This window comes from Columba livia, chromosome 14 (assembly GCF_036013475.1).
Source record: "Columba livia isolate bColLiv1 breed racing homer chromosome 14, bColLiv1.pat.W.v2, whole genome shotgun sequence".
In the NCBI taxonomy this organism is placed as follows: domain Eukaryota; kingdom Metazoa; phylum Chordata; class Aves; order Columbiformes; family Columbidae; genus Columba; species Columba livia.
The window spans coordinates 18,601,458-18,616,496 of NC_088615.1; positions in this window are offsets into that span (position 1 = coordinate 18,601,458).

A 15,039-nucleotide genomic window follows, 5' to 3' on the forward strand; every position below is an offset into this window, starting at 1 on the left:
ATGTGTTCGCTCCTGGTAAGCTGAAGCCACCACTGGGGACACAGTTGTGAGGGATGTGTCGGGGGAATCCCAGTGAAAGGTGGATGCAGGGAACGGGGGTAGGTGGGTACCAGCCTGTTGCTGATCCAGACCCCATGATACCCCAGGAGACACAAGTGGGTCCCTTCATTTTTGCTGGGTGAGGGATAGCTATGGCCTGGAGGAGTGAGGGGGACCAGAGCGGGGAGATGCTGTATTGCCTTCTCCTGACAGCATCAGTGCTGAGCAAAACTGGTGATGAAGGAAAACACAGAGAAGCTTGCTTCTTCTCAGAGAGGTTCTTCTTGCATGTTCAGTTAGATACCAAAGACCCAGGATTCTGCTGGGCAAAACAAACAAACAAATAAATAAATAAATAAAAGTTGTTTTGCATCTTAGAGTAATGCAAAAGACCAAGCCTGGTCCTGTCAGAAAGGAATAATAACTTGGTCTGTGAGTCAACAGCTACACTGAAATCATGGTCTGCCCCCTCTCCAGTTTCTCTGTTTGTATTTATAAGGTTGGCAGCTGGATGGCTGCTAGTGTCTTGACAGTAAACAGATATAAATGATATATGTACATACATAATATTGTTATGTGCTACAGGTGAAGATGTTTCTTTAAGTGTAGGTGACAGGCAGTGGCTGTTAGTGCAGACATATATGCAGGCACATAGGTAAAGAAAGGAAGAGAGAATAATTAATACAACACCAATTTTACCTTTTAAGTGGGGCAATTATATTATTTGAAAGTACGTGGTTAGAGAGGTAGAGCGCAAAAGAAGAAAATGAAAACATATTAAGACTAGAAGAAATCTGATATTGGTAATTAAAAGGAATCTAATGCTGGTATAAGGCCCACTACTGAGTGGGCATGATAAAATTGATGGTAGTGTTGCTGAAAAGTCAAAAATGTTCAAAAATTTTCCTGCTTGTTAATTAAAAAAAAAAAAAAGGACAGCATACTGGAAGTTTACAGAGTTAATGAGATATTTTTCATTCTAAACTGTATCTATGGTGGTTATTAAATCGTATTATTGACTCAAATGCATTTAAATTAGAGATGCTGTGCAATGGGCTTCCAAGTGTTTTGGATAAACTCCTGGGGAACTTGTGGCTTAATAATATCTACTGTGATAAAGTGAAATACTGAGGAAGCTTCAGCGGCTGGGGAAAAGAGAACAGTGGGCCAAAACAATGAACAGAATGAAATTGCTGAAGTTACTTTGAACACTGATCCTACATAAAATAGTAGGATAGCTGGTAAAAATACAGCTAATAATTCACTGAGAATATAGAGTTATTATAATGGTATATTACAGCCACTCAGAAGGCTTTTCAGAGCGTTACTGGTAAAATATTGTAAGTTGGTAAGGATAATCACTGGAGTGATTTTCTTGGGTACCTCTCGGTGGTGTGTGGTGTTCCATAGCTGGTGAAACAGGAGGTTGGGCACTGCGTGGGGCCACTGCGAGCTCAGCCAGCTCTGAAATAGAAATTAAATCCAGGGGTTCAGAGGAACATCCTGGAGCTTCAAAAGCCACAGATAATCCTCCAACATACTTTAATGTACTTAACTCCAAGTCTAAAATACCAAATACAAATACAAAAAGCAATGTGTCAGAAGTAGAAAGCAGGAGAGACTGAATGTTGCCAGTGTCGTGGGCTTCTGCAGCAACAGGGTATTTACCCAATAAAAATGTCCAGGTGGCCTTTGATAGTGTAATGCCATCTTACAGAAGGGGAAAAACATAAAGACATCCCTATGATCCTTGACTTAAGGAAAACATCCTTCTCAACCCCAAACTTGGAGATCAGGTTAATTGTGGGCATGGTAGCAGGTTGCATCTTCCCTTGCCAAATCCACCTTTACCTATGGCTGCTTGCTGATGCTACAGAAGAAAAAAATAAACAAATCCAAAACCCAAGTTATACATCAAGTGGCAGAAACAGTAATTCTTCCTGATCCCTGAGACCACAGGATTATACATAGCCTAAGCATGGCGTACTAAATAAATCTTGCATCCCCTGTTTAGATACACCAAGGAACTGTACACCCAAACTCTCCTATCACAAGCGGCAATTTCTCACCATCTCCTGTCTGGAGGAGGAGGAGGGCTGGTGTAGGATGTACAGAGGTGTCCAGGGTGGTGGTGGCATGGATTGGGGTGCTCCTGTCCTGCAGAAGTGCTGGGCAGATGGGAGCAACCACCCAACGCGATGCTGGGGCAGCTCACCCCAGTGGGAGCTGTGGTGATGTCCCACAGCCCCAACCTGCAGCCACCGTGTCCTTGGAGGGAGGTGGGATGACTCAGCTGGTGTCATGGTTGGTTTTACTGAAAAACTAGAGAGTGGGACTTGAAAAGCTTCTTGCTCTGTTTTGGGAGAGGAGCAGCTGGTTGCTGCCTGCTCGTCAGCCCATTTCCTTTTCCTTCTTGATCTTCAGCATGGCGCTGCTCTGCAGAGCTGTCTGACTCACTGCCTGTGAGTGGGAAAGCAAAGCTCGCTGTGAGCTCTGGAAGCTTAATTTTCAGATTTTGGTCAGGACTCGGTTTATCAGGGAGGCTGGAAGCTGAAGCTGGCCCGTGGGTGCACACTGGGGGTGATGGCTGGTGGGCATGTGTCCTCCCAGGTCCTCCCCACACTGAGCCATCAGGAATGCTGTTAGAGCAGCACAGCTCCTTTTTAAGTTCTGAGATGGTGGGGTTTTGGCATCATGTCAATTATTCCTGAGACATTTCCCAATTATGCTCATTTTCTTTGTGTGTGGTGGGTTTTTTCTTTTAGGCTTGTTGTTTTCCTCAGATGGTTGTTGTGCAAGTGTTCTCAGTTACGTGAAATGGCTTTTTACAAGGCTTTTAAGTAAATACACAGCTGGGAGGATTTGCACTTTGTCTGCTTGTAGCTGAGTCACTGAAACTGTAAACTGTGGTCACAAAAAAAATGTTTGCTTCTGTGATTTTGTTTCCATCTGTGAAGTTGATATCTAGTCTAGAGTTGGACATGGCCCTCTTCACATTAAGTGACAGCACATAATAACCTCACGAATGCCATGGTTACTTGAGCCCTGGTAGCATGAGTGTTCAGACACAAGCAGGACAGCAAGGTCTTGGCTCATGGATGTGGCTGCTCCATCAACTGAGCTCCATGTTCCTACTGGTTACAATCAGGTTTGGTGTGTCTAAGCAAGAACCAAGATTATCCTCCAAAAATCGAGGTGCTTTTCTAGAGAAGCAGCAGCTCAGCCCCAGCAGGGTAGTTCTGCCTTAATGTCTCCAGAGAGGCACAGCGATCTTTGTGGACTTCCTAATGGTTTACGTACAAGCTATTCAGATATGAATTTGAGTAGTTCCTCCCCATGGTACAAACTTTTCATCCAGAGTGACAGAAGCTTTTTGGACTGCTATTTCTTATCGCACCTATTTGTCTTGGCTCTTTCAGGGAATGAGTTTTATTGGTTGCTGTATTGAGACCTCTAGAGACAGCTGGAAGAGTCAAAATTTAGCTGTTGCATAAGCTGCAAGTTGAATTGCCATTAGCAATTCAGCAATAAATCTTGGCATGTCCACAAAATGTGGAGAGCAGAATGGGTTCCATGTCAGAAGGTGGTTGAGATGGTGAAGGACCAGGGTAGTAGGACATCTGCGGCTATTCTGCAGCAGAGATCCCATCTCTCATTTCACCCCCGAGTGCTGCACCCAGTGATCAGTCATCCCATATTTTGCTAATGCTTGGTCAGCTGAGGCTGCTCCCAGAGACGTGGGTGATTATCAGGGCACATGCTCATGAGCTGGTACGAAAATGCCCATCATCCTTACCTCACAGCCCTTGTGCAAAGGGGTGGCTACCCTGGTCCTCAGTGCAAGCTGGTTACTGCACCCATCCTTGCACCTGTGTCCTAGTGCAGTGTTTTGTCTGTGCACTGCAGCAACTCAGACCAGGACACATTTTTGTCTTGTTCAAAACTGTGCTGCAGGACCCTTATTGGGGGTGTTGAGTTTTTCTTCCTATTTTGCAGTATCTTTTGAGTCCTAGGGAAATGTGATGTTTTATCAGGCACTGATTTTGCTACTGAAGCAAAATCCTTGCTGTCACTCACGTGTCACGCTGTCACACCACTTCTTTGGACCTGCCTTTTTTTTATTCATTATTGATCATGGGACATTGTTTCTAGAGTGGGATGTAATTTATTTATTACCAAGTCTTCCAGTGGAATGTGATTTGTGCTGAAGTCCTTTTCCCTCAATTGTGCTTTGGCAAATATGATAAGGCTCGGGAAGTAGGACAGCTTTGATGCTGCGGAGTCGCTCTTCACATCCCGAATACACGGGTGTAAATGTGGCTGCACCTCCTGTCTGCGCTTGTTTCTGCTGGTGCCGGAGGCTCCCTCAGCTCTGCCTTTTAAAATCTAAGCTCTTTCTCTCTGCCATTAGTGGCAATATGTAGAGCCTAAAGAGTATTAGACCCTCTTGTATCGGTGTTATTACCCTTGATAAACGCAAAGCAGAATAAACTTTTTATGGAAGGAAGTGAGCAGATTATGTACCTAGTAAAGGCTATTTGCTAGCCAAGAAATACATACTCTTGACTTCAGAGTCTGGTATGTTATTCCATTTGTCAGAGATATCCCTGATTTTAGGATTCAGGGTATTTTTTTGTCAGTGTGTTTGTATTCCCCGTGCAGTGAGGGTCAGTGGGTTTAAGGGAAAAATGGGATTTGAGTACTCCCAGTCAACTAATATTCACTGACATCCACTGCTCCGAGAGCATCCGCAACAGCTAATTCCAGCTCCAGAGATAACCTGTGCAGAAGGGGAAAGCTCCTACGACTGGCGTTACAATCTGTAATACCAGAAAAGCTTTCTCAGTCTAGCCTTGATCGTATTTTTTTTTTTTACATAGGGAAAGGCCATCTCTTATTTCCTCTGCTCTCCCTCTAATGATTTACTTTTTTTACCCATAAAAGTCTGAAATGTCCTCTTGCACTTCTGCTGCTATCGTACTCAGGATTTTAGTGGGAACATTTGAAAAATAAATACTAGCCAAGGAGCACAATCATTTTTATTATAGCTATTCTCTGTGCATATGCAATGTTGAATTAACTCTATTTCTGCAAGTGTCTTGATTTTTATGTATCAATGGAGAAAAGCTAAGGCTGTAAAGCTTGTTCAGTCCTGTAGACATTTGTATTCTTAAATATGTAAAGATACCCCAGTGGACCCCACACCATTCCTCTCTTTTTTGTGCAAGTCTGTTTTAGTGCATGTGTTGCTAGTGATTTCCATTTTGTTTAATTCTCATTAAAAGCTGAAAATCTCTCCAAATCTGTTTCTCTTCCTGTTTCTGAGACTGCCTGTTATTGTTACAGAGTTATAGCATGACACAGCCTGAATATAGGCAATTTTCTACTGCAAACATGTTATCATTATTCTGTCAATACATTTATTGCTTCAGAACCTCTGGGGTAGTAGTTGCTTTGCTCTAGTGAGCACCAGAGATAGCAGACACTTGCTAGTCCCAAAGCTTTGAAATAGGTGCCCTGGTCCATATTACACTGTCTTATTACATTTTGACAAAAATCTGTGTCCACTTAAAAAGCATTTTCCCTTCCTTGGGCTTTTTGACCTGATCCTCATGTACCCCTGGATTTACAGTGGTGAGATGCTCACGGATGTACAGAGCTCGGTGCCTTGTTTATTGAGTTACTTTTATGGTTGCTTATATCCTTCTGTCTTAATCTCATTTTATGCCTTTTTTCCTCTCCCTGTCTTTATAGTCATAAATGTATCTGATATTTAAATGCCCACACACATGATCAGTAGATCTTTAGGGTAATATTTTTATCTCGCTCATTTAATATGTGCTGGGTAAGGCTCACTTTACCACTAAATCTGGATGACGTGCTGCTCATATTGCATGGTCTTTTCTTCAGTGGTCACAACAGTAATAAATGGGTTTATTGCTATTGCCAGAGACATATGTTTTAAGGCCAGCAGGGTCTTAATAACTATTTGGTTGGAGATTATGGATTGCTCAGAGCAGAATTCAAAGCACTGAGTCAAACTTAATAATGTGAAGGGGAGTGTGTGTGATCGGAATACATCACTGGGGAAGACACAGCCCTTATTAGGTGTCACTTGTGTGGCAAGCAAGCACGCGTGTGGCTTTAGTTGTGTGAGCAATCATCTCCCTTCTCAAAGCCCACGGTGATTTCCTATATCAGATCTCTCAGACTGGAGGTTATGATCTTCCTCGTGCTCAGTTTTCTCTGCGCTGTGAAAAAGTTGCACGTTATTTACAGTTGGTATTCTTGCAGCAGCCAGACCTTGGAATGACAGTGTCTGTCAGCAAGCTGGCTAAAGTCGCTTAATAATTATTACATGAATCACTGCACCCTTACGATCCTGAAGACTTTGTATATTTTGTGAAGAAATTGCTGTTCCTAGAGATGCCATCTCAAAATGACTCGTCTTGCCCAGAAAAGCACGTTCCTCAAGGGGTCTTTAGAGCCACTCTGCTGCGCTTAGGCCCTGCTGAGCTGGGCGGCTGATCATGATGCTCTGCAAAGAGTTGTTTCACAACTATGATTTTCCAATTACTTAAATCACCTGGAACTGAGAACTAAACCTGAGTTCCCTGTTATTTACTTTTTTGTATTTGTTTTGAGTGGAGCTTTTGGTCCTGTTTTGCTTCCTCCAGAGAGCTTTTCTCTAATGCTTGGTCTTGCTGCCTGGATGGAGATGTGCAGTCCCACCTGTTCTTCCACTGCAGGTGGGCTTCAATTTAAATTTAGGACATAGCTGCAGGTATCTCCATGAGGGCTAGGTGTCTGAACCACTGTTAAAATGACCACAGTAGGATTCACAGGGCACACAGACACACCAAGAAGCTGGATTTCAGTGCCTTCATCTCCAGCCCAAGCACACCCTTCCTATATGAGCTGTTTCTCCTGCTCAGACCAAGTTGGGAGGCATGTTCTCGGCACCTGTCAGACCAACTCTTTTAGGGGGTGACAGCCAGAGGCTCAGTGAAGTGACCCAAAGACGCTGCTCTATAGACAGCCACTGCAAACAGGAGCACCTCTGCCCACCCCAAGCTGCCTGGCCACAGAGCCCGCATCACCCACAGCTCGGAGGTGGATCTGCCCAGACCTCCACCTTATTGCTAGTGCCCAAAGAAGACCAAACCTAAACATTAGACAGAAAATACACTGAAAGTGATTGAAAGGAAGCTTATTAGACACAATAAAACATTTTAAAGGCTTATTAACAGTTCCTCCCCTGCTCAGGATGTCTCTTCCTTGCTTCCAGGCTTGACTTAGGCAAGTGGTTCACTGATTTCAGGGTTGCAGCAGCTGTTCCTCCTCCCAGGAGATTTTCTCTTTCCACTTTCTCCTAGATTTGGCTCTCTGACCCCTGTTCCTCACCATGGGCTCTCTGATGCTGTTGGAGTTGCCAGTTCCCAGCTCCACCAGCTCAACCATGATACCACCCATCCTGTCCTCTCCAGAACCTTCTACCTGGGGCAGGTTCAGCAGCAATTCCTCCTTCCTCCACAGCATCCCACCAGATCCAAACTCCTTTCAGGAAGGGGAGGCAGCTGTGAATGTGTCTTCCCCACCCAGGCTGCTTCATACAGGTCCTGGTGATGGCAGAGGGGAGGTGGGTGTGTGGTTGAGTCCATTCATGTAACAACTATAAATTATCTTTAGCAGATGGGGGACCAGACTGGATAAAGACTTAATGCATAGCAGTTCAGATCTCTCTGAGAAAGGGAGTCTAATTATTTGAGGAATGTCATAATTACCAGCCCTTTTATAGTATACACTCCTAAAAGGCAGCTGGAACTTGGAATTACCTATCCAGAGCAGTTCACCATATTGTTGCTTCTGTGAGAACAATATGTTATAAACCACATACCAGTTAAGTTGCTTTAATTAACCAATTATCTATTCAAAGTTTGTTGGAGCTCCCTTTATCTCTGTTCTTTAGCTACAGTAAAATATGGAAATTTGAGTAAATTAAAGCAATTTATTAGACAAAACACAATTAACAAAGAAAACAAGCTACAGCGAACAAAATACAGGCCACCTGATCATGTGTGCAACATGTGGAATGATAACTCTGGCTGCTAAAACAGAGGAAGCATAGTGAGTTAAGGCAGTCAATACAAGTCACCCTACAGTTGTGTTACCAGAGTGAGCTGTATTTGCAGCCTGCTGGTGGGGCAGAAGACTTCTGGAAGAGAGCGGAGCCCTCACCAGCACCCGGTGAGCTTGCAGGAGATCCTACAAGCCCTGTCCCATATCAGATTTGCATTGGAAGTGGTGATGAGGACCAATGTGGCTCTGGATTGAGCAGCTAACCTGTACCACATGCCTTTAAAGCCATAGTTTCTCCCCAGACGGATGTAATCTGCAAGTCCTGTGAAGCACGTGCAAGATATCACTCTATACAAGACCCAGCAGCTGCCATGTGCTCTCAAACCACAGCTGGAGAATCTCCCCCATCTCCTTCCTCTGCCATTTCTGAAATAACCCTGTTGTCAGAGCACTCGTTTGGGGCACAGGACAAATCCCATCCTCACCTGAGCGCACAAACACATCCCCTACCTCCAGACAGCTTTTTAGTCCCTGGATGAGCTATTTAGAATTGCAGAACCTTTTAGGTCGATGAGAACCTCATGTCCGTCTGTCCAGCCCTCCAGGGACGGTGACTCCAGCACTGCCCTGGGCAGCCTGTTCCAATGCCCCACAGCCCTTTGGGGAAGAAATTGTTCCCACATCCAACCTCAACCTCCCCCGGTGCAACTTGAGGCCGTTTCCTCTGCTCCTGGCGCTTGTTCCTGGGGAGCAGAGCCCGACCCCCCTGGCTCCAAGCACCTTTCAGGCAGTTCAGAGATCAGAAGGTCTCCTCTCAGCTCCTGTTCTCCAGCTGAACCCCCAGGTCCCTCAGCCGCTCCATCACACTTGTGCTCCAGCCCCTTCCCCACTGATTTCACCACTATTTAGCAGCAAATGTGCAAGCAGTATTTAGCAAAGCACCTAAAATCAGGGCTGACAGGACTGAGGAGGGTTGCCTCTCTCCAGGGTTTTTCTCCTGGCTTGGGGTCATTTTGGGACAAGCCAGCAGGGGCTGGGACCTGCCTTCTTGGCCATGTCATAGTGGTTCAGCTTGTTCGAGACGGGCAGCGGTTTTCCGTGAAACAAGGTTTTTTGGCACCAAGAACAACATGATTTCTGAACAAGCAACAACTTTAAACAGATAAAACCAGGCAAACTGAGGGTATGGTTGCTGCCAGGCTTCATGTTCACAGGTTGTTCTTTGCACTGCATTGCTCCTGCACAGCAGCATCTCCTCTCCTTGTGAATCAAGGGGAACATTAAAAACTGAAGCCCTTTGCAAAGCTGTAACTAAGGTATGTGCTTTCAGAGAAGTATTTACACACAAAGAGTCGTCTTGTGACTTGGGTAAACAAGACACAACTATCAAGCTCAGTTTGGGGCTTATCAATTGGAACCAGCATGAAAGCGAGTTCTCCAGCTCCAGCTCGCAGTTGCAATGACTGGTTTCTCAAGATAAACTGAGCACATTCAAGTACTTTTCTCTCAAAGTGATATGAAAGTCACATTGTTGTTGCTCCACATCTTACGAGACTGTTCCCTAAATAGGATTTCAGACAAACAAAGTTAATGGGGATGCTCATCTTGGATACGGTTTGAGACACAACCAGATGGATCGATGGCTACCACCCCTTGCTGCTCCCACCGTCAGCTTTCATCGGGATGCTTTGTGCTCCAGGGAGAGGAGTGTTGAACAGAGCACATGTGCTTCATTCAGATTCTTATAGGCAATACCTGTGTTCCTTTTCTTGGCAAAGCTGGCACTTACTAATGAGAAAGTGATAAGATCCTAAAAAATAGGATATGCCCACCTGGAGCACATCTTCTCCTGGCCCTTCCCAGGAAGGGAGCAAAGCATATTCTGTATTTTGGCTGCTCTGTGTTTCTGGGAATATAAAAGTTGTCCTGGCAGTTTGGGTAAGACAGCTCCAGCCATCTCTGACCTCTGATTAATTGTAGAGCTACAAGTTATCCTGGGATGTCTGCTAATTGCAGCACCAACCAATAATGATCTGTGCAAGGAGCAGGCTCAATGACCTGCTAACTGGGAGGCCATCCTGAGCCGTCCTCAGACAGCCTTGTCTAGCATGTTCAGACATTGGTACCAGCCACGGATCTCCATTTTAAAGCCATAACAAGGTCCCCTGATGGTTCTCTCCCTGCTCACGGGGATGTGACTGATGGTGGGAGCTGCATATGCCCAATTGCCCCTTCCCCCGCTTCACCCACCTCTCAGATCCAAAATGTCATTAAGGGTAACATGGGAAAACCTCTTCTGCGGAGCTACGGATTTATTGTTAGTCTAATTACAGTCTGAACAGTCTAATCAAAATATAACAAACAGTTATTATTTCAGTTACAATAATATTAATGCTGTGAATTGAAATGGAAAAGCATAAAAAAAAAAAAAGCATACAGTCATAAAAACTCTGCTGGTATCTGGCTCAGGTGATGCTCACCCTTCTGCTGCTCCTAAGCCTGGTGGCACTGGTCCTCCTGGAGCAGAAAATGTGTCTGGGCACCAAGGTGGGTTGATGGCATTTCAAGACCTTCACTAGGATGAGCCAGGGCAGCCGCAAGGGTCCCTTCCCCAGGGTTCTCCTGAGGAAGCTGCAGGTTCTCGGTGTTTTCCTTGTACCTTAACACAGCTGCTTTCTTCTCCTTGCTCAAGGTTGCAGGTTGCACAAAAGCCCCCCAGACTCAAAGTAAACCGTTGATTGTTGTGCGGTTACCACTGAGGATTGCTGCACCCTCAAGTAGTCCAAGATGAAACAATTTAGACAATGGCTGCTAATCAATGGTTTTAGCTCATTTTGGCTGCAGTCACCAGCTCGTGGGCCAAGGGGAACCCAGCAAGTCCCACCACCTTCCTCTTCAGGAGCAAAGCCAGCAGATGTTCCCAGGCCCTGCATAGTGAAAATCATGTTGCAAAAGATTCTGTCTGGTCATTTCAGCAGCAACAGTGACAGTCGATGGGAAACTCAATCTAGCAAACATGTCCTGCTACTGTTCTATGGAAACCCAGTGCCAGTTTGATATTCTGTTCCTTATGTTAATAATATTAATTTTAGTTCAGTTTAACATTGTCTTGCTTATTTTAATAGGTTATATGTATTAGAAGATTAATATAAACATATCTTTCTGCATTTATACAAGTTACTAAACATTAGAGTTTGTAAAAGATTTTCTTTCTATCAACATACTGCTTTATCAAAAATGAAAGTTTAAACTCTTTAGATGCTACAAGGATTTAGTCAAGGAATAAAACATGATGATAGTTTTGGGTTTCAAAATAACTTGTTTTACATTAACTTTGTTTTACAGTTTTCCATAAGTAAAAAGATTTTTTTAATACTGAAATTGTCAGGATGATTTGTTGCAGATGGCTTAATCCAGTCCTTGTTCTAGCTTTTAAATGTGACAGGCACTGAGATTTTGAAGGTGTAAGGACACCATGGGAACTGGCTTTTGTCTGAAGTTGTTCTGCCTTTAGGCCTTGAGTTTCCAGCATTAGTGGATGTTCCTGGGGGACCAAGCTCGATTGATACGAGGTAATTGTGAAATCTGAAAGGGCTCCCTCATGTCTCAGCTCTTCCACTCCTGCTTTAAATGGCTGCAAGAGTTTAGCTGCAACTATGTGCTGCACAGGAATGTTCATTGACTCCTTGATTTTACTGCTGGAAAGGCCATTAAATTACATAGTCTGATGTTCTTCAGACTAAGGGTTGCTAAAGGCTTGGGATTATAAAAACTTTCCCAAAAGCCTGAGAAGTGTTACAGAAAGCAGTATTAGCAGCTATTTCAAAGCAGAGGGGTGAGAGCTTGTTTTAATAATATATTGCAAGTGTTCACGCTACCCAAGCATCTGCTAACTGCCCTCAATTTTAGGTAAAATAATAATGGGCTTCTTCCAGGGAGAAGTGCATGTTTAACTGTAGGCAATAATTAGAGGCTGGTGATTCAAGGTGCTGCAAAAGGAACAGAAAACAAACAAACAAAAAACTGGAGGGGGGGAAAGGGCTGAAAACTATGCAAGTACTTGTTTGAGGATAAATTTCACCTCCTTGAAATTTACCCAGGCTGAGCTTTTCCCACCTCTGGAGAGACACTGTGGGGCCGTCTTCAGCCAGTGTCTGTTCTCCAGAACCCCTCTCACCCTGGTTCACATGCTCCAGCATCTGGAAAGCACCTGCAGGATGGACAAGCCTGTTGGGCAGTAGATCACCTTGCAATGATGTTGCCCTGGTCCCCTTGGCAGCTGAAAGAGGTTGATGCACCCAGGGCCCCCTGCCCAACCCCTCCCTGCTTTAGAAAGATCTGAGTGACGTCTCAAGTACCTTTGGCTTCATCTCCATCAGTTCCAGAAGGACAGAGAACTGCTGGAGAGAGTCCAGCGCAGCCACCAAGATGCTGAAGGGAGTGGAGCATCTCCCGTGTGAGGAAAGGCTGAGGGAGCTGGGGCTCTGGAGCTGGACAAGAGGAGACTGAGGGGGGACTCATTCCTGGGGATCAATATGGAAAGGGGGAGTGTCAGGAGGATGGAGCCAGGCTGTTCTGGTGACAACCAGTGACAGGACAAGGGGCAATGGGTGCAAACTGGAACACAGGAGGTTCCACTGAAAGATGAGAAGAAACTTGTTCCCGGTGAGGGTGTCAGAGCCTGGCCCAGGCTGCCCAGGGGGGTTGTGGAGTCTCCTTCTCTGCAGACATTCCAACCCGCCTGGACACCTTCCTGTGTAACCTCATCTGGGTGTTCCTGCTCCATGGGGGGATTGCACTGCATGAGCTTTCCAGGGCCCTTCCAATCCCTCACATTCTGGGATTGTGTGATTCCATCGAGAGTAACAGAAGCACAGGAGACTCCTCTGATGGACACCCCAACATCTGTTTGGGTGAATCTCCTTCTCCACAACTTCTCAGGTGCAGAACTCAGTCCCCAGGTAGAAAGTTGATGCTGAATGCTCCTGGGCTGCTCCTGCGCATCAGGCACTTCGGTCCTTCCCTTGTGTGCTACAAGAACACGTTCACAAGTTTTATACAAACTTTTAATAGCTGATCCGAACAGGCTGGCAGCAAGGTTTCTGAACAGGCAGCAGGGCTTGACCAGCACTATTAAATAGTGATTTTATCCATGTTCACGCAGGTCTTGGATGAGGAAATGGAGAGTACATAGCATAAAACAGATTTATATTTTTTTTCTTTTTACAGGAGCCTCAGATTAAATAAGTTTGTGGTAGCTGGTAGGATAAACTAGATAGGAGCTGGTGAGAGATAACAGTGAGGATTAGTGGGCACTTTTAGCAATAATGTAGAGCAGGTCTGAGGTGAGAAATGTTACCCAGTAAATTTGGGGGACCTTGGCTCAGTGGGAGAAGAGCTGAGGCTAGGGCTGGGGAAGGACTAGCCTAAGGATAATCTATTTTCTGTACAAGCAGCAGTGGTCTCCATCTGTTCTGCATATCACAGTGTGATGGCAACATCCACTGCTCCACTCTGCAACTGGAAATTCCATTTTTCTTTATTTTTTTCTAGGGATGTGGAGCAAACTGGCAAAATCTTGCTGGGTGAATTTGTGAAGAAATCTGGGAGAGAACATTAATTCTGTATTTCTTTTCTTCATCAGATCACTGCCCTTTAAGTATGCTCATAAACTCATTTTGCTCTTGCATTCCTTTGCAATATCTGCAGAGAGAGGTACTTACGCAAAACTATTTCTTTTCCTGTGCGTTTCTCCACCGCGCTGCCATCATTTGCACATAAAAAAAGTGTTTGTCCCCCATTTCGCTTTGTATTTCACCTTCACACTTTGAAGGAACTTCCCTAGTCCTTCTTCACTCAAGAATACTCTTGCTTGGGGAGCACAGTTTTCACTAATCCTGCAGATGTGTGGACCCTTTGCGGTCCATGTCACTTTTCTGTTGCTGACCTTCCTCGACCTGGCTAATTAGACCAGGAAAGTCACTCCACGTTGTCTATTAACTACTTAAATTTATTTGGGGCTGATTAAATGCAACTATAAAGAGCTGCCTCCCTGCCACAAAGTTTTTCTCAAGGAAAGCGTGCCTTTCCCAAACAGTGTTTTTGCTTTGACTGTAACATCTGTGACAGCACGGAGCCATTTTCTAAGGGACATGAAGATGTGCTACAGACCCCCGATGCCTCCAGGCTTGCTTGTGGCTTTGTGCAAAGGGACCTACTTAGCTGGTGTCGTAGCTCTTTTTAAAAAGCACTAAAATGCACCAGACAAGATCCAGAGTGTGCTTGTATGAGCAGCTAATTTGAGCTTTACAGTGCCCAGCAGCTGCTTGCTGTGTGCCAGCAGCGTGATTCAGCGCGCTGAAGGTGGGTGACGATGATGACTAACCCAGAAAGCCATCGTGTCCGCCACAGCACTGACCCTGCTCACCATTTGGATCAGAACTGCTGCACACAAAGCTCAGACCATACCTTTTATCTTGCCAAGAAGTTATTTGCTCTTTGGCAGGTTGATTTCTTTTAGACTTGGTGTGTCCAAACAGCTCAGCACAGCCTCAAACCAGTGCTGGAACTGTGGGGAAGAGGGAGTTTGATCATGCTGGTAGCTGGGTGGGTGATACAGTGAACTGTGTGCACCAATATAAATCAAGCTGAAGAGATGTTGGTAGTGGTATCGCTTCTCTGCACCCAGCAACCTTCACATAAAGCCCTCTTCCAATGGCAAACCCTGGTTGAGCTGCCTTATGGGAATCAGGGACTGAAGATCCATTGGGATCACAACTCATAATTCTGCAGGGACACATCCCCATGCTTTTGGTTTGTCAGTCCTATGCACAACACAAGCACAGACCAAAAACAAAGTAGCACTGTGGTTTTACCAGTGCCCGTGACCTCTGTGTTCACACTGGTGGATCATCTAACTCT